Source organism: Aegilops tauschii, chromosome 5 (assembly GCF_002575655.3).
Source record: "Aegilops tauschii subsp. strangulata cultivar AL8/78 chromosome 5, Aet v6.0, whole genome shotgun sequence".
NCBI lineage: Eukaryota > Viridiplantae > Streptophyta > Magnoliopsida > Poales > Poaceae > Aegilops > Aegilops tauschii.
Genome location: NC_053039.3, coordinates 484,869,182 through 484,888,081, shown reverse-complemented (window position 1 = coordinate 484,888,081; position 18,900 = coordinate 484,869,182).

Sequence of the window (18,900 nt, the reverse complement as noted above, 5' to 3'; positions counted from 1 at the left end):
GCCTCCCCGGCCTCACCTCGCAAAGCTATAAGTAGGGGGAGAGGGAGAGCGGCAGGCTCTCGCACGCTCGTCCTCCTTCCACCATCTTCTTTCTCCTACCGTTTCTTGCGACAGCGCCTCGCCGCCGCGCTCTTCCACTACTCGTTCCTCCGCCACCGCGCTCGTTTTCACCATGCCTCCCGCCACGGAGCAATATGGCGGGGATTGGGACGGCTCCAACGTCCACGAAGATCACATCGAGTTCCTCCGCAAGACGCGGCGGCTGCCCAGCGCGGACAAGGTGGAGGTTCGTCTCGCACCAGCGAAGGAGCTTACGCCGGAGCCGCGGGAGGGTGAGCGGGTGGTCTTCCGCTCGCATTTCTTGCGCGGAATCGGCCTGCACGTGAGCGCCTTCTTCCGCTCTTGGCTCGAGTTCTACCAGCTCCAGCCGCACCACCTCACCCCGAACGTGGTGGTGCTGCTGTCTGCCTTCGTCACCCTGTGCGAAGGCTACCTCGGCGTCCTCCCCACCCTCGAGCTCTGGGGGAGTTCTTCCAGTCCAAGCTGGGCACGCGCTCGCAGGGCGTGCCGGCTCAGACTGGCGCCTTCATCGCGGTCCGGAGGGTGGCTGCCGACAACCCCTTCCCCATCATCACGCTGATCCAGTCGGTGAAGCTATGGCAAAACTCGTATTTCTACGTCAGAAGCATCGCCCCGCAGGGCGACTACGTCAACCTGCCGGCTTACGTAGCCGGCCCACCGGCGGGCAGGCGGCCCCAGTGGTCCTACCGGGCCGTGACTCTGACACCGGCTGGGTCCGCAGCCGTTGCCCGAGTGCGAGTGATGACCCAGTCGGAGGGCTTGACGGGGCCCGACCTGCTGGCCGCCTTCGTCACGCGCCGGGTACTTCCGCTCCAGAGCCGTCCTCATCTGATTTGTCAGATGAGCGGCCAGCTCGATCCGAGCCGGATGTGCACCAAGGACATGCCACACGAGGAGGTTGCCTATATGGTGAACTACCTCCCGAACTGCAAACTCTCTGAAGAGTGGCAGTTCGGCAAGGAGCCATATAGCCGAGCCAATCCACCGCCCACGGTATGCTCTCCTCGTCTCTTTTTTTTCTCTTAGCTTTGTCGCCGAGTTCCTTTGGTCGACTCTGACTAGTCGGCTTGTCTTCGACAGAGTCCTCTCCTTCGGCCTGCCAGCAGGTCGGATGCGGAGCGCCGATTCGTCCCCGACCGTATGCAGCACGACCTGGAGGACCCCGACTTGGGGGCGGCCGCTATGGACGACAACACCGAGCCGGTGGTGGCCAAGCAGGCGGCTCCGGGCATCGAGTCACCTTCGACGACTAGCCGGACGACGATGAGGCCGAAGTCGTCCCGCGCCGCCGGCCGGCGTCTGGACGTGGCGCGGGTTCCTCCGCTGCACCGCCTGCTCGGGGCGGAGGGCAAAAGCGTCACGCCGCCCAGGGTTTGTTCGGCAGTCGGACGAAGAAACCCAGGGGTGGGGCGGCAGCAACCAGGCGGGAGGAGGCGGCCGCGAAGGCGGCTCGCTTCCGCAAGACGGTGAAGCAACCACAGACTGTGTCGGCGTAAGTTCGAATTCTTTTGTATACTCTTTTTTCTTTCTTTTCTCTGGTGGTTCCTGAACCCTTGTCTTTTTCTCCAAACGACCAGAGCTCTGTTGTCGCTTGAGCGGGCGGCTGCCGCCTCCGTTGTCGAGTCGCCGAAGGGGTCTGGGAGCACCACTCGCCGCGTGGACCCCCGTGCCGACCTTCAGGAAGCGACAGAATGGAACGCGCGGGAGGCGCGGGAGGAGCGGGAGGCGCGAGAGGCGGAGGCACGGAAGGCGGCCGCCGCCCAGGCGGCGCAGGAGGAGGAGGCCGCGAAGGCGCTCGCCGACGCCGCAGCCAAGGCCCAAGCGGAGGCTGCAGCTGCGGCGGCGGCAGAGGAGGCCTTGATGGTCACCCCGCTGTGCGTCGCAGCGCCTGGGGCCCTGGAGCCCTCGCCAGAAGGAGCCGGCGGCGACCAGCCAGGGCTGGAGAGGGACGACGATGTCATCGTCCTAGAGAGGGCACCGGTGCCGACCCCGCCTACTGGGGCGGCTCAAGGCGGCCGGCCTGATCTGCCGCCTGCGCAGTCGGCGGGGGGCGAGCCGGCCACGAGGACTGAGCTGGTGGTCCGGATGCCGCCGAGCCGGCGCGCGGGGAAGGCTGTGTCAGAGCCACAGAAGGCCGCGTCGGAGCCGCAGCCGGTCGTGGGCTCCAGCTCGTCGGCCCAGGATGTGGAGGTGGCCAGTGCTACCTCGGGGTGGACGCCAGGCGGAGGGACGGCCGTGATGAACGTGGCCGCGCAGGACGTCCGGACCCGGCTCCAGGCCCAGGCTACGGCGCTGAGGCAGTTCACCGACGAGTTCCTTGCGACGCGGGTGGGCATCCGGGTTAGTCTTCCCATCTTGCTTCTTCTTGATCTTGATTTCTTCCATGGGGGCGCGTCAGCGCACCCACTGGGTGTAGTCCCCGAGTTCCGAGTCGGCTGCTGAGCAGGCGGCTTGGAACTTCTTAGTGGATTTGGCTTTGCTATTCTTGTTCTTACTTCGATCTTCTGTCTATCTTGCAGGACTACCACAATCTTCGTGCGGCCGCCTTCAACTCCCAGGCTCGGGAGCTGACCCAGAAGACCGCCGACCTTACTGAGAGCCGGGGTACGTGCTTTGTTCTTTATCTCATGTGGGGGCGCGTCAGCGCACCCACTGGGTGTAGTCCCTGAGATTCTGGCCGACTGCTGAGCAGTCGGGTCGGATCTTCTTAGACGACTTCCTCTTATTGTTCTTTCTTTTTCTGCCGTCTCTGCAGCGGCCAACACCGATCTGAGGGCACAGCTGGGAGAGTCTCAGACTGCCCTTTGTGCCAAGGATGCCGAGCTCGCCGCCTTGGTGCAGGAACGCGACCGCCTGGCCAAGAAGTTGGCCGACCAGGAGGAAGGCCACAAGGCGGCTCTGAAGGCGGTGCAGGACCGCGAAGCCGCCCTCCAGGCCGAGTACGAGACGGAGGCGGCTGGCTGGGCTGAAGCAAGGCAAACTCTGATCTCTGGCTATGGTCAGATCGAAGATCAGGTTGACGGTAAGCCGCCTACTTCTTCGTCCTTTCTTGCCGTCTGCCGCTTTTGGCTCGTTTTCTGACTTGGTGTTCTTTTCTTCTTTTCATATTCTTTCTTGCACAGAATATTTCCCTGGCTATTCTACCGCCGCCAACCAGATCATCGAGGCCCGCCGCCAAGCGCGAAGGCAGGCTGGCTTCGAGATTTCGCCAACCGTCGGCCGTTCGCTGGAGGAGCAGCTCTTGGCGATCCAGGCCCGCATCCAGCCGGCTCACCGACTGCTCCACCGGCTTCAGCGTGCCGGGGCGCAAGTGTTGGCCGCCCTCTGGCCCGGCCAAGTGGTTCCTCGCACCCCCAGTTGGACCGCCGACATACTGGAGGTGGCAGTTGGCCGCTTCGAAGCCTGGAAGGCCTCGGCTGCTCGGTCCGGCGCCAGGCGGGCGCTGGAGTTCGTCAAGGCCTGGTATCCCGGCCTGAGCCTGGATCAGCTGGCTACCTGGCGGCAGCAAGCCGACACGGAGCTGGAGCCGGCGCGGCCGGCTATCATTCGGCGGGCTTCGGCGATCGTCGACTACACCGACACCAGCGTCTTCGCCCCCGAGGTAGACGACAACGGTGTCGCCCAGCCGGAGGAGTGGTTCGGGCTGAACCCGGCAGACGGTGAAGACTCGGCGGAGGAGATCGACTCCAGCGACGAGGGCGAAGAGGAGGAGGAGGGTGAAGACGCCTAGCCGGCTGGTGGAGCAGCCGACCAGCCTCAGCCTGACCGCGCCTCCAGCACCACGTCGCGCGCGAGTGCGTCGCCTGCCACTGGTGGTGACCAAGACGAGACCCGCTAGGCGGCCACTCCTTCAGCCGGCGAGGCCGTCTCCACCGACCAGCTCGGCTCCCGCACCGCGCCCTAGTCTAGTCTGCCATCTTTTGTTTTCCTGTCCTATTACTTTTGGAACAATACTCTGTTAAGTCTGCACAATTCCACCCACTGGGGGTGTATTCGAACCATGTTGATTGCCGGCCTGTTGGGGGCTTTATATGTATATATAACTTATGCATGCATTTGGCTTTTCCTCGTACTTTGCTTTTTATCCTTCTACTGTTTCCTTTGCTGCCCTCCCTTGGTTGCCGCCTCCCCAGTCAGACAGTTGCTCTGCACTCTGTAGCTGGAGGAGTGCTTGGCCAATTGGGGGGGGAAGTACTCTAGCTTTGCTGGACTAAAGCTAAGTGTTTAGGGAGCCGGCCAGCCGGCTGTTCTGACAGCCGGCAAGCGTGGTTGGAGGCCGTCTTTTTGCTATATAAGTTCGTTGGTCCTTAGCCGTTTTTCGTGTGGGCATCCTTTCTGCCTTGCCTCTTGCTAGTCGGACAGTCGGTTCTTCGAGCTGCGACTTTCAGCAAGAGAGGACTCGGGAGCCGGCACACTACTTTTCTGACTTCAGGTAGAACTTTTAATATAGCTCAAGGCGGCCAGTCCCCGGGCCGACTAGTCGAACCCGGTGCCCAACAAGAAATCAAATGTAATAATACATTCATGGATATGACACTTGTCATTCATAGATAAACAAAGGCAGTCCTCGAGTACTGTTCGGGGGGCCTGTTGGTTTGTACTTAATACAAAAGGGTAGCATGATACATACTGCTTTCAACTGTAAAATCTTCTCAGGAGGTTTGCGTTCCATGGTCGCTCCGACTCCTTGCCGGAGTCGTCTCTCTTGCGTGCTCTTGGTTTTTGCGCGTCGATTAGGTAGTAGGAGTCGTTGCCTAGTGCCTTGCTGATGACGAAGGGGCCTTCCCAAGGGGCCGAGAGCCTGTGCTGGCCGGCTGTTCGCTGGATCAGCCGGAGCACAAGGTCGCCCTCTTGGAAGGATCTTGGCTTGACCTTATGGTTGTGGTAGCGGCGCAGCCCTTGCTGGTAGATGGTGGACCGGCTGAGTGCTAACAGCCGGCCTTCTTCCAGTAGGTTGACGCCGTCTTCTCTTGCTTCCTTGGCCTCCTCCTCCGTGTACATGGTGATTCGAGGCGAGTCGAACTCGATGTCTGTTGGGATGACAGCCTCGGCACCATACACGAGGAAAAATGGAGTAAAGCCGGTTGACTTGTTGGGTGTAGTGCGCAGACTCCAGAGGACAGCCGGCAACTCATCGAGCCAGCAGCCGGCCGATCGCTCCAGTGGTACAACCAGTCGGGGCTTGATGCCGGAGAGGATGAGTCCATTTGCTCGCTCGACCTGGCCATTTGACTGCGGGTGGGCAACGGACGCTAAGTCCAGTCGGATGCCCTGCATCGCGCAGAAACGTGCCAGTGCTCCTTTGGCGAAGTTCGTGCCGTTGTCGGTGATGTTGCTATGCGGCACGCCGTACCGAGTAGTGATGTCAGTGATGAATGTCACGGCAGTCGGCCCGTTCAGCTTCTTAATCGGCTTTGCTTCAATCCACTTTGTGAACTTGTCCACAGCGACAAGTAGATGCGTCAAGCCGCCGCGGGCTGTCTTGAAAGGGCCCACCATGTCCAGTCCCCAGACGGCAAAAGGCCAGGTGAGGGGAATGGTCTTGAGTGCAGAAGCTGGCAGGTGTTGCTTGGAACTAAGAACTTGGCATCCTTTGCAGCTCTTGACTATTTCTTTAGCATCCTCCAAGGCAGTCGGCCAGAAGAAACCATGGCGGAAAGCCTTGGCCACAAGTGATCTTGAGGCTGCGTGGTGGCCGCATTCGCCTTGGTGATATCCTTGAGGATTGCCACTCCTTTTTCTGGCTCGACACAACGCTGGAAGACTCCAGTGACGCTGCGCTTCACAAGCTCTCTGTTGATTATTGCATATGCTGCGGCTCGTCGTTGCACTAGTCTTGCTGAGATCTCATCAGCCAGCAGCTCTCTAATGACCAGGAACTTGAGGATGGGCTGGGCCCATGACGGAGCTGTGACTTCTTCTTCTGTTAGTGTAGCCACCATGACTCGGGTGGGTGGGTTGGGTGGCGTGGAATTGGAGTCGGCCATCGCTTCTTGTGTCGTTGCAATCCCCGGGCCGACTACTGCAGTCCCCGGGCCGGGTTCTGAAGTCCCCGGGCCGGGTGCGACTACGGCAGTCCCCGGGCCAGTTGTCGAAGTCCCCGTGCCGCCTGCGGGGTTTCTCCAGTCAGATCCGGCTGCATCTGGCGCAGGCGGTACGAAGATAGAGTCCGACTCTGGAGACGGCTTGATGGACGGCTTGAGGAGGCGCTGGAGGGAGACGCCAGTCGGTATGGCTTGTCGGGTGGAGCCGATCCGTGCTAGGGCATCTGCTTGGTCGTTGTTGGCCGTTGGCACGTGAAGGAACTCGCACCCTTCGAAGTATCCGCTGATCTGCTGGACGAGGAATCGATAGCTCGCCATGTTCGCATCCTTGGCGTCCCAGTCGCCAGACGACTGCTGGACTACCAAGTCTGAGTCGCCGTAACACAGGATCCGGCGTATGGCGAGCTCTTTGGCTAGCCGGAACCCATGTACGAGCACCTCGTACTCGGCCACGTTGTTGGAGGCGGCGAAGTGGATCTGCAGCGTGTACTTGAGCTTGTCGCCTTTGGGAGAGGTGAGGACGATGCCGGCTCCCAAGCCGGTGCGCATCTTGGACCCATCGAAGTGCATCCGCCAATGGGTAGAGTCGGGAGCCGGCGGTAGGTACTGGGTCTCGGCCCAGTCGACGAGGAAGTTGGCCAATGCTTGGGACTTGATGGCGGTGCGGGGTTGGTAGAAGATCGTGTAGGGCGCCAGTGCGATGGCCCATTTAGCCACCCGGCCGGATGCATCCCGGCTGCCTATGATCTCGGCGAGCGGGGCGGTGCACACGACCATGATGGGGTGCTCTTGGAAGTAGGGCTTCAGTTTCTTGGCGGCGAAGTATACCCCATAGCGCATCTTCTGTTAGTGCGGGTAGTTCTGCTTTGAGCTGGATAGCACTTCGCTTAGGAAGTACACCGGCCTTTGTACTAGCTGGGCTCGGCCTTCTTCCGGGCGCTGGACCACAACAACAGTACTGACTACTCGGCTAGTCGCAGCGATGTAGAGGAGCATGGGCTCCTTTTCAGTCGGCGCTGCCAGGACAGGCGGAGTGGTCAGCATTTTCTTCAACTCATGGAAGGCTTGGTCGGCTTGGTCATTCCACTCGAAGTGAGTGGACTTCTTCATGAGTCGGTACAGGGGGAGAGCCTTCTCTCCTAGTCGGCTGATAAGATGATTCAGGGAGGCCAAGCAGCCGGTGAATTTCTGCACATCTCGCAGTTTGGTGGGAATCTCCATCCTCTCGATGGCCTTGATCTTGACGGGGTTGCACTCGATGCCGCGTTTGGAGACCAGGAAGCCTAGCAGCTGGCCGGCTGGTACTCCGAACACGCACTTCTCGGGGTTGAGCTTGATTTGGAATCGACGCAAGTTGGCGAATGTTTCTTTCAGGTCTTCCAGCAAGGTGCCGCGCTTCTCTGTCTTCACCACAATGTCGTCTACATAGACGTGGGCATTTCTGCCGAGTTGTTTCAAGAGGCATTTCTGCATGCAACGCTGAAAAGTGGCACCGGCATTCCTCAAGCCGAATGTCATAGTCCGGTAGCAGAAAGCTCCAAAGGGTGTGATGAAGGCAGTCTTCAGGCGGTCAGCTGGGTCCAACTTGATCTGATGGTACCCTGAGTAGGCATCCAAAAAACTCAACAGCTCGCATCCGGCTGTGGAGTCTATCACTTGGTCAATCTGTGGCAGAGCAAACGGATCCTTTGGGCAGGCCTTGTTCAGGCTGGTGTAGTCTATACACATACGCCACTTGTTATTCTTCTTCAGAACCAGAACTGGGTTGGCAAGCCACTCTGGAAAGAACACTTCCATGATAAAAGCCAGTGGCAAGGAGCCGGGCTATCTATTCTCCCACGATTCTTCGCTTCTCTTCTGACAGTCGGCGGAGGGGATGCTTGACCGGCTTCGCGTCGGCGCGGACATGCAATTTGTGCTCGGCGAAATCCTTCGGGACACCCGGCATGTCCTTTGGGGACCATGCAAAAATGTCTCGATTCTCACGGAGGAAGTCGACGAGCTCGCCTTCCTATTTACTGTCCAAGTTCGCCCCAATGACAGCGAACCTCTCCGGGTTCTCCGGGTCCAGCGGTATCTTCTTCGTCTCTTTGGCAGGCTGGAAGGAGCCCTGCGCATCACAATCTTTGGGGTTGGGGACAGGGCCGGCTGTTTGCCGGCCATGGCCACAACCCGCTCCAGCATCTTCTTCTCCTCTGCCACCACGAGGGACTCGGCCAGCCGGCTGCTGGCCATGGCACACTCGATGGACTTCTTGTAGTCGCCGGCTACCGTGATGATCCCCTTCGAGCTCGGCATCTTCATCTTCAGGTAGGCGTAGTGGGGCATAGCCATGAACTTGGCCAGAGCAGGTCGGCCAAGCAGAGCATGAGAGGGGCTCTCCAAATCCACTACCTCGAACCAAATTGCTTCTCGGCGAAAATGATCTTTGTCTCCGAAGAGAACATCCATTTTGATCTTGCCGATTGGGGAGCAAGACAAGCCGGGGATGATACCATGGAAGATGGTGCGGCTCGGCATAAGCTGCTTCGCTTTGATGTTCAGCTTCTCCATGGTATCGCGGTACAGTATGTTGATACTGCTTCCGCCATCTATCAGGACGCGGGAGAATCGGGCAGCTCGCCTCTCCGTCGCGAGGGTGACATCCAAGACCATTGCATAGGAGCCAGGAGAGGGCATCACCTCTGGGTGGTCGGCCTAGCTCCAGCTGATTGGCTTCTCTGACCAGTGCATGAACTCGGGGGCGCTAGAGGCGACTGCATTAACTTCTTGATGCTGTCGGCGCCGACTGCGCTTGTCGTCGGCTTGACTGGTGAAGACGACGTAGGCGGCGTGCTCTTCAGGGAATTCGTCTTGGATGGCGCCGACTGCCGGCCAAGCCGCCGGCTGCTGGGGGGCTGGAGGCGGCGGACCGGGAGGCGGAGGCGGCAACATCCCCTCGCCCTTGGTGATTCGCGTGAGCCAGTGGCATTTTCGGGTCGTGTGGTTAGACGGCTTCGCGCCGCTGTGGAACTTGCAGGGGGCGTCAAGAGCTTGCTCATAGAGAAAGCCGGCTGCCAAGCCGGCCTGCCGCCCTTCTTCTTGGGAGCGGGCCGTTCTTCGGGCTGCTCATCTTCAACGGTGGCCACCTGCCGACTGGCGGAAGTCGGCATGGGGGCCTTGCGCTTGTGATCGTTCTGGTAGGGGCGCCGATTAGGGTCGCCAGCTGGCGTCTTGGGAGCCGGAGCAATCACCTTCCCCGAGGCGTCTACTCGAAGCTCGGTCTTCATCGAGGAGTCGGCCGTGGTGTACTTGTCCGCGATGACCAGCAACTCGTCGAGGGTAGCCGGCTCGTCGCAGAGGAGTCGGTGCTTGAGGAGGGTGCCCTCTCGGCACCCGGTGGTGAAATACTCGATGGCTTGAACCTCGTGCACCCCCTCGCAGGAGTTGCGGAGCTCGGCCCACCGCGTGAGGTAGTCGTGGGTCGACTCGTTGGGTCCTTGGACGCAGAGGGAGAGCTGGCGAGGCTTGGGAGGCCGCTTGTAGGTGCTGGTGAAGTTGCGGACGAAGACTTCCGTGAAGTCCAGCCAACTGTTGATGCTGTAGGGCTTGAGGCTGTTGAGCCATGTGCGCCCCGTGCCTTGCAGCATGAGGGGGACGTACTTCACGGCGACGCGCCGGTTGCCGTTGGCTATGCTGACGGCCGTGGAGTAGTCGATGAGCCAATCTTCCGGCTTCACTGAGCCGTTGTACTTGGGCGTGTCTCTGGGGAGCGAGAACCCTTTGGGGAAGGGCTCGTCGCGGATGCGGGGGCCAAAACATGGCGGGCCGACATCGCCTTCTTGTTCTAACGCCAAGGGTCGAGCAAGGCGGTCGATCCGGTGGCGGGCGTCGTTCTCGCCGAGTCCTTCTCGGCGGCCGAGTCGGTCGCCAAGAGTCGGGTGCGTGATAGGTGGCGGGGTGAGACGTCTCTCTCTTCGAGGCGGGGGAGGAGGCAGATTTCCTTGGTGCTCCACCGCTCGTGGGCGGCCTTCCGCGTCGCGCTCGATGGTGATGCGAGTCCGGCTGCGGCTAGCAGCCGGCTCCTTGTCTTTCTTCTGGCGGGCGCCGCTCGCAGTCGGCGAGCGGGACGTCGCGGCGTGCTCCCGGCGCGGGGGATGACTATCAGCATGGGCGCCGGCTTCGTGCCGTTCTGCAGCCGCGTCGATCAGCTGCTGGATCCGTCTTGTCATGTAGGGGAGCACATCGGCTCCCAGCCCATTGAGCTCTTCTGCGGCCGCCTGAGCGGCTCACAAATTCTCGAGCGGGGTGGCGTAGACGGGGCGATCTGCCCCCAGCATGCTGGCGACGGCCGCGCCGCGCTTCTGGACGAAGCCGGCTCGGCTCGGGCCGCTAGGCGGCGGCGTGCCGAAGGCAGCGCGGTCGACTTCGCGCTGGTGGGCCTCGGTGAGGTGTCTCATGGAGGCTATCTTCTGGCCTTCCGCGATGAGGGCGAGGCGGCGTGCCTCCAGGGTCTCGGCGTCAGCGTCGGCCGGGATGGGGACGGAGAGGTCGTGCATCGCCGCTTGCAGGGCGTCGTGGGCATTCTCGCCTGAGTTGGCGACGTGGCTGATGACCAACACTTCGTTGACGGCGCTGCTGCCGCTGTCAGCTCGAGGGAGGGGATCGTCGAAGACCACGATGTCGGAGGGGTAGGCGTCGAGCGATGCCGTGTCGGAGTCGACGAGCATCGGGTCGGTGGAGCCGACCGACTCCACATCTGTAGCAGGCTCGCTGGAGACGTGAAGCTGGTCAAGGAGGCTGACGAGGCGGCTATCGGGGTAGTCCGTGCCTGCGTCGGACGCAGGCTTGTCGGAGATGCGAGTCTCGCCGAGCAAATCAGCGAGGCAGCTCGCTGCGCAGGCGTCGTCGACGCCTTGCAGCGCGTCGAGGCAAACGCCATCGGGCGCAGCAGGCTGGCTGCGCTCGCGGGGGAGGAAGAGGGTTCCCGTCCAGAACAGGTCTCCGGACGACGGTGCACCTGGCCCCACGGTGGGTGCCAAATGTCGGGTGGTAGGTGCGACATATGCCAACGGGTGGCTTATCATTGTGGGTGCCAATAAGACGTCGCCGGTGCCTGGAAACGGGATGAGGCGAAGACATGCACGCCGGAGGATCTTACCCAGGTTCGGGGCTCTCCGGGGAGATAACACCCCTAGTCCTGCTCTGCGGGGTCTCCGCATGATCACTAGATCAGGAAAAGTAGCTACAATTGCTGCTAGAGCTGTTGGGTTCAAGGGGGAAGAAGAACAAGGCTAGCTCTTACTTCTCTCTCTCTCTATGGTGTGTGTGTGTTATGCTCAGAAGCCAACCCTTTGCATGGGTGCCCCGGGGGGTTTATATAGGCCTGCCCCCCGGGGGTACAATTGTAATCCGGCTGGGCTCTGGTCCCGGCCGTCAGTGTCTACGCTCGCCGGCTTCTCCGCCGGCTGTTGGGGCCCGCCGACTAGTGGGTCCCGCCGGCTGCCGGCCTCTTGGTCGACAGGCCGGCCCCACCGCCTAGGATCTTGTCGGCGGCTGCTTACTGTAGCCTCACCCCTGATGACGAGGGCTTCGTTGAGGTAATCGTGGCTACAGTGGGCCGCCTCGAGGGCCCTCACTGTAGCCTTACCTCGTCTTGTCTCCTTAATGTGGCGCACGCTTCCAGGGAGGGGGTAGCCGACTTCTGCGGGCCAGCTACGCCCTTGGCCGACTGGGGGAAGCCGGGCCGCCTCCGCGCCTCTCTCTGGCTGAAGGGGCCCGCCGCCCGTGGGCCGTACCTGCGTCTGCCATGGGTGACGTCGAGGCTAGCATGGCTACAGTGCCGAGCCGGACGGGGGATGGTCCTCCCGTACGGCGTCTTGTGGCCATGCCTGCCTCGGGCTTCGGGGGTAGTGGGCCGCACTGTGGCCACACCCGTCTTGTCACCGTTATGTGGCGTAGCTTTGGTGGTTGCGGTCTTGGCCGGCTTCTTGAAGTCAGCATCCTTTACGGCCGGCTTCCTGGAGTCAGCCACCCCGTGGTTATCCTGGGGGGGGGGTTGCTGTGACTGGGCCGCCTTCCGTGAGTCGGCTTCAGAGGTAGCCGGCCAGGGAAGGTGGTCCAATGCTTGGAGTGCTTGAAGGCCCAAAGGCATGATAATTTTTTTGGAAGAGACAGGGGCAGTCGGTCAGGCTAGCCGTGGCCATTTACTCCGACAAGGAGCTCGTATGCTGTCTTGCCGAGTAGCTTGTGAAGATACAATCGATTTGTTGCATGACAAGCTGTCTCAACCGCTTCTGCCCAAAAGTGTTTTGGAGTCTTGTACTCATCAAGCATCGTTCTTGCCATCTCAATAAGAGTCCGGTTCTTCCTCTCAACAACTCCATTTTGTTGAGGTGTGTAGATAGCCGAGAACTCGTGTGAAATCCCGTCTTCGTCAAGAAAGGTATCCACATTTGCGTTCTTGAACTCCGTTCCGTTGTCGCTCCGAACCTTTTTGATCTTCACGTCAAATTGATTTTGGGCCTTCCTAGCGAAGTTTTTGAAGATCTTTTGGACCTGCGATTTGTCATCAAGAAAGAACACCCACGTAAATGATGAAAAATCATCAACTATGACTAGATCAAATGAGTTACCACCGAGCTCTTGTAGGCATTTGGACCAAAGAGATCCATGTGAAGGAGCTCGAGTGGTCTTCTCATGGTCATGATGTTCTTCGCGCGATGACTTCCTCCAACCTGTTTCCCTGCCTGACAAGCACTACAAAGTCTCCTTGTCAAATATGACATCTTTTACTCCAAGGATATGATCACCTTTAATAAGCTTATCAAGATTTTGCATGCCCACATGACCTAGTCTTCTATGCCACAACCAGCCTTTAGAAGATTTAGCAATTAAGCAAGTTCTAGGTTGAGCCTTTTTAGTGAAATCAACAATGTAAAGATCACCTCTACGTATACCGGTAAAGACCATTTTACGATTGTCTCTACGAAACACTTGGCAATCTACCTCAGCAAATAGGACATTGAAACCGAGATCAGCAAGTCTAGATACTGAAAGTAAATTGTACCCAAGAGATTCAACGAGCATGACATTTTGTATGGAGCTATCATGTGAGATGGCCACCTTACCTAGGCCAACCACCTTACCCTTTGAGTTATCACCAAAAGTGGCATACTTTCGAGGGCCGTCGTTTTCAGCAAGCTCACGGAACATATCTTTATTTCCGGTCATATGATCAGTACATCCACTATCAAGGACCCATTCCTTTCCTCCAGCCATGTAGCCGCGAAGATTTGCCATAAGACCAAAGTGTCTCATTGCATCATCAAGATCATAGTCACTATCATCATCCTCATCATAGTATCCATGTTCAACATCATCTTGTGATTGATCAACTCCTAGAGAGGGTAATTCATTAGATAAATGATCATTTCTATGGTTATATTTATGAATTCTAATAGCTTCGGAAATGATATTGCTAATGATCCCAACATCTCCTATGGCACGCATGAGATTGGTAAGCTCAAATAAACAATCACCAAAGCTAGGATCACTAGAATTCATCTTACTCAAGGCAATAGACTTATGGAGAATTTCGTCTAAATTTTTAAAGGAATAATTTGGAAATCGTTCCTCAAGAAATCTCCATATAGTATAGGCACAATCAAGAGTAGGCAAGCTAGCAATCAAATTTTGGGGTAAACCTCTTATGATAAGATTGATAGTTCTAAGATTGTGAATCATGTCAAGATCCTCTTCGGGTGTGGGATGCAAAGGATCAATATGAGGTGCACAAGGGCTAGTAATGTACTTGTTCAAGTGATATTCATTGAAAATCTCAAGCATTTCATTTTTCCACTCATGAAAATATTCTCCATCAAGAATAGGCACTCTACGTCTAAGACTCCCCAAAGTAGACACATCCATCTTCCTCAAAAGGTGTTTAAACCAAGGCAATGGAGACCAAAGCTCTGATACCAATTGAAAGGATCGAGAAGAGGTGTCTAGAGGGGGGGTGAATAGACTCTAATCAAGAAAAGTTGCAGTTTTTAATTTCTCTTAAGTTAATATGGAGTTTTTGGCACAAGGTTAAACATTCACAATACATATCTAGCAAGCATGAAAGCATACAAGAGTATATGAGCAGCGGAAAGTAAAGCATGCAAGTTGCTAGAATGTAAAGAGAAGGGATTGGAGTGTGCAAACGCTATTTGGAGACACGGAGATTTTTTATCCGTGCTTCCGATAGGTGGTGCTATCGTACATCCACGTTGATGGAAACTTCAACCCATGAAGGGTAACGGTTGCGCGAGTCCACGGAGGGCTCCACCCACGAAGGGTCCACGAAGAAGCAACCTTGTCTATCCCACCATGGCCGTCGCCCACGAAGGACTTGCCTCACTAGTGTAGATCTTCACGAAGTAGGCGATCTCCTTGCCCTTAGAAACTCCTTGGTTCAACTCCACAATCTTGTCGGAGGCTCCCAAGTGACAGCTAGCAAATCTAGGAGACACCACTCTCCAAGAAGTAACAAATGGTGTGTTGATGATGAACTCCTTGCTCTTGTGCTTCAAATGATAGTCTCCCCAACACTCAACTCTCTCTCATAGGATTGGATTTGGTATAAAGAAGATTTGAGTGGAAAGCAACTTGGGGAAGGCTAGCGATCAAGATTTATGTGGTTGGAATGGAATATCTTGACCTCAACACAAGTGTAGGTGGTTCTCTCTCAGAAAATATGTATTGGAAGTGTAGGCATGTTCTGATGGCTCTCTCCACGAAAGAAGAGTGGGTGGAGGGGTATATATAGCCTCCACACAAAATCTAACCGTTACACACAAATCACCAAACTCGGTGAGACCGATTCAGAGAACTCGGTCAGACCGATTTGGTTCATAATGTGACCATTAGGTGTTTCGGTGGGACCGACATGTCAACTCGGTGGGACCGATATCATTAGGGTTAGGGCATAACGTAATCTCGGTGTGACCGATTACACAAACTCGGTGGGACCGATTTTGGTAAAAGTCAAACAGAGAGTTGGTCAGGCAAACTCAGTGGGACTGATTCGCTCATCTCGGTTAGACCAAAACGTTACGAAGGGGTGACAGAGAGTTTGCATTGCAATCTCAGTGTGACCGATTGCAAATTTCGGTGAGACCAAAATTATTGCAATAGGCAACAGAGAGTTTGCAATCCCATCTCGGTGAGACCGAGATCCCTATCGGTGAGACCGATTTGATTAGGGTTTCTGGCAGTGGCTATGTCAAGATAACTCGATGGCGCCGGATAGAAAGAATCGGTGGGTCCGGGTTTGACTTTTAGGTTTGGGACATATATGGATATGAGAAAGTGGTTGAGGGCCTTGGAGCATATCACTAAGCACTTTGAGCAAGCAAGCCATTAAGCAACACCTCATCCCCTCTTAATAGTATTGGCTTTCCTATGGACTCAATGTGATCTTGGACCACTAAAATAGAAAATGTAGAGTCTTGAGCTTTGAGCTTGAGCCAATCCTTTGTCTTCAGCATCTTGAAAGGGTTCCACATCCTCTAGTCCATGCCACTCCATTGTTGAACTCATCTGAAACATACTAGATAGAAGCATTAGTCCAACAAGAGATATGTTGACATTAATTACCAAAATCACCCATGGAGCACTTGTGCTTTCAACGTTCTCTTGGTGCCTTCCGCCCTTCGTACCTCGCTTAGGCGCTCTTTTTGCCTTCCCGCTATCTTGTTCCGCCTTCTGAGGAGAGGGACAAGAAAGGGATTACGGGCATCTTATCTCTTTTTAGTTTGTAAGCCTGCGGGCACTTGTTAGATTTAAAATTTGTAATCCGCTTGCTCATGTTTTTCATCCCGTATGAACTGTAACTGTATGGGACGTTTTTAATGAAAAGGGGGTGCTTGCCGGGTTCTTTGTGCGTGGGCGAGGTCCACGCCAAGGAACGAATCCTTGTTATTTTTAAGATAAACATTGTCGCCCGGCAACAGGCCTTGTCGTCCCCTTATTCCAGCCGACCATTCTCACGCTCTTGGTGGGGGCAGGGGCGAAGTAGAGTTAGGCCCCTCGTTTATTTCCTCGCCACCGTGACTACGACCCGGTTTCGACCCAGGGACTTGGGTACAGGAAAAAGGGGGAGCACGGTGGTCTAGGAGCAAAATGAGGTTTCATACGCCCCAACTTCATACGAAAATGCACAACAGAGGATGAAAGACTTATCTGAATCTGCAGCCCCCAGAAGCTTTGGCTTGCCGCGGTTGGATTCTTGTATCTGCAGCTTCCGGCAACCTTGGCTTGCCGAGGCCGGAGCGCCGGCTCGTTCTCTTTCTTCCAAACAGCTCAGCAGAAACGTCGATGTTCCTGCAAACCAACGAGGACGGAAAGGAACAGAGAAATGCACACTCGACCTCTATGCTAGGGGTTAGTCGCCGCTAAGAACTATCAACCCTAACCGAGGGAGAGACTTAACCTTGCATGCATGCTAAAACTTAGGGCACCAGCGCTTCGTTTATTTATGCTCAGGGTCTGCGCCTGGCTTTGTACAGAGGGTTACATGCCTTGCCGGCAAGGCTTGTACAAATGGTGGTTTGCCGGGGGGCCCGGCAACCGCGCCTTATGGGTAAAACTTGTGAAGATGTTCAATGTTCCAGGGTTGCTCACTGGAATAGCATCCTCGGTCTCCAGGCGGACTGCGCCGGGCCTGGTGACTCATATTACCTGATAAGGGCCTTCCCACTTTGGCGTCAACTTGTTGGAATTCTTGGCCGATTGAACGCGCCGAAGAACAAGGTCGCCTTCCTCAAAGCTTCGGGCATGAACCTTGTGGCTATGGTAGCGGCGCAAGGCTTGCTGGTAGCACGCTGCTCTCACAGATGCCCGAAGACGATCTTCCTCAAGGAGCATTGCGTCATCTTGCCGCAATTGCTCTTGCTCAAGCTCATCGTAAGTGAGCACTCGAGGTGACCCGTATGTGAGTTCCGTGGGGAGAACTGCTTCTGCCCCGTATACCAGGGCAAAGGGTGTCTGGCTGGTGGCTCGATTTGGTGTCATTCTGATCGACCAAAGAACCGCCGGCAACTCATCAATCCAGCGCCTTCCGCTCTGGTGCAGCTTGTCAAAAGTCTTGGTCCTCAAGCCTCGCAATACTTCAGCATTTGCCCTCTCCGCTTGGTGGTTGCTCCGTGGGTGTGCCACGGAAGCGAAACAGACCTTGCTGCCGAGGTCTTGGATGTATTGCATGAAGGTGTGGCTTGTGATCTGCGTGCCGTTGTCGGTGATGACTCTATTTGGCACACCAAAACGGCATACTAGCCCCTTGAAGAACTTGACGGCTGACTGTGCTGTCACCTTCCTCACTGCTTCCACCTCCGGCCACTTCGTGAACTTGTCGATTGCAACGTACAAGTACTCAAAGCCCCCGACAGCGCAGGGGAAAGGGCCCAGTATGTCGAGCCCCCAAACCGAGAATGGCCAGGAGAGAGGAATTGTTTGAAGGGCTTGAGCTGGTTGATGAAGCTTCTTTGAATGGAACTGACACGCTTCACACTTGGTTACTAGTGCCGTTGCATCCTAGAGGGCAGTGGGCCAGAAGAACCCTTGCCGGAATGCCTTGCCGGCAAGGGCCCTCGACCCTATGTGGGAGCCACATATGCCTCCGTATATCTCTGTCAACAGCTCCAGTCCCTCCTCCCGGGGAATGCATTTCAACTTCACACCGTTCGGTCTTCTTCTATACAGGACGTCATCAACGAACTGATACATAGCAGACCGACTGGCTACTTTCTCCACTTCTTCCTGCTCTTCAGGAAGCTCCCCTGTTTGGAGGAATCCGACGGTATGCTGTGCCCATGCCGGAGCCTAGGGCTCGACGGCAAGGACCAAAGACATTTCCTCTGCAATGGGAGCGGTCGTCTCTACGGCCAGGGCTTGACGCCCTGATGGAGTCAGTTGCCCCTTGGCAGGCTCAATACCCACGGCAACACCCTTGCCGGCGGCCCCAGGGGGCTCGGCGAGAAAGTACTTGCCGGGGGCCTGATTTCCTCCGCTTGTTCTACTCTGTTGATGGTTCGACGGATGGTTGAGTTAACCGAAGCACAAAAGTACCTGGTTCCACAGGTAGGTTGAAGGAAGCGTGCTTGGACAGGTAATCGGCGGTGTCGCTCTCCGCTCGGCGAACATGCTCTGCTTGTATACTGTCAAGGCGCTCTTCCAGCTTCCTCACCTCATCTACGTAGGCCTCCATCAACGGGCGCTGATAATCTTTGTTGACTTGCCTGACGATAAGCTGTGAATCACCCATGAGGATGAGCTTCTTAATCCCGAGGTCTGCCGCGATCCTGAGACCGGCAAGCAACCCCTCATATTCAGCAGTATTGTTTGTGGACATCTCCCTGGGAAAGTGCATCTGGATTACATACTTGAGGTGCTCCCCGGTAGGCGCAACAAGCAGCACACCAGCACTGGCGCCTTGCAGCGAGAAGGCCGCGTCAAAGTACATGATCCAGTCCTGACTTGCTTCCTTGCCGGGGAGAGTGGTCTCCTGGATCTCTTCGTCAGGCGTTGAGGTCCATTCCGCAATGAACTCCGCCAGGACTCTGCTCTGGATCGTCGAAGTACTTTCAAACTTCAAACCAAAGCTCGACAGCTCCAAGGCCCACTCCACGATCCTCCCAGTTGCATCTGGGTTATGCAGTATTTGTTGCAACGGGAGGCGGGTAACAATGGTGATTTGGTGTGCTTGGAAGTAATGACGCAGCTTCCTCGAGGCCATAAGGAGGCCGAAGAGCAA